Consider the following 1,194-nt stretch of genomic DNA (forward strand, 5'->3'; position numbering starts at 1 on the left):
GACTGCTGTAACCAAATCTTTCCAGTCTTGAGGGGTAATTCTATTACAAGTTGATCTTGAGTTAAACATCCGCTTCAGGAAAGATGAGTGCATGCCATACGAGACTATTGCTTCTTTGAATCTCCTCAAATTTAACATGTGCACAGGAGTCCAGTCAGCTCTGACACAGCTTTGAGGAGATCTATCACTGGGCAGTTCCTGGAAGGTTACTGAATAGATTAAGGTTGGTTGTTTGAAAGTCTTAGGCTGTAACCTAATAACGCAATGCTGAGATTGATTCACCTTTAAATTCCTCTGTCTGGATCTGAATTTCCCCATGATCTGTTTTAACAAGTTTTTCTAAAACTTTTATCTTGGCAATTATATATATATATATATATATATATATATATATATATATATATATATATATATATTTTTTTTTTTTTAAATATGGAACGCTTCACAAATTTGCGTGTCATCCTTGCGCAGGGGCCATGCTAATCTTCTCTGTATCGTTCCAATTTTAGTGTATGTGCTGTCGAAGCGAGCACTATCTTGGCAATTATATTAACCAACTTTTTAAATAATAAAACAAAAATGATCAAACAAATAATATTTATAATTGACATTACATCTATCCCATCGACATTAATTATCCTCTCATTTAATTGTTCTGTTTTTAGACCATTTAATGCATAGTCAAACAGAGACCAAATGCCTTCCATTATAAAAATGTTTCCCATTTTTTAATGTGGGGAAAATTTTTTCTTTTAACTAATTCTTCCCTTTAAGAAATCTTAATTGGGGCTGGAGAGATGGCTCAGAGGTTAGGTGCACTGACTGTTCTTCCAGAGGTCTTGAGTTCAATTCCCAGCAACCACATGGTGGCTCACAACCATCTGTAATGAGATCTGGTGCCGTCTTCTGTCTGCATCCTAAATAAATAAATCTTAAAAAAAAAAAAAAAAAGAAAGAAAGAAATCTTAATTGACTCACCAAATCTATTGACAATGACGATTCAGATGATGGTGTGGCAGCAGCCTGAGGAGGGGGCACAAGGAAAGCCATAACCCACCAAGAGAGGAAGGAAGCCAAAAAGCTAGCTTTCTGCATGGGGGAATGTTCAAAAGCAGCTAATTCTGAAGTTTTTTGGAGCCTGAGTCTGGGCTTGACCCAGCTGCAAAGTCACAGACAAGCAGCTTTTTGTGAATT

The 1,194-nt window shown here is 36.3% G+C and overlaps 1 non-coding gene across 1 annotated transcript; it reads right to left on the reverse strand.

Annotated features, from left to right (window-relative positions):
• Positions 1 to 426: 426 nt before the first annotated feature.
• Positions 427 to 533, reverse strand: LOC118578912. The gene has a single exon (XR_004944303.1). It is a non-coding gene; the product is annotated as a U6 spliceosomal RNA (small nuclear RNA).
• Positions 534 to 1,194: the final 661 nt, after the last annotated feature.

Source organism: Onychomys torridus, chromosome 2 (genome assembly GCF_903995425.1).
Source record: "Onychomys torridus chromosome 2, mOncTor1.1, whole genome shotgun sequence".
Taxonomy (NCBI): domain Eukaryota; kingdom Metazoa; phylum Chordata; class Mammalia; order Rodentia; family Cricetidae; genus Onychomys; species Onychomys torridus.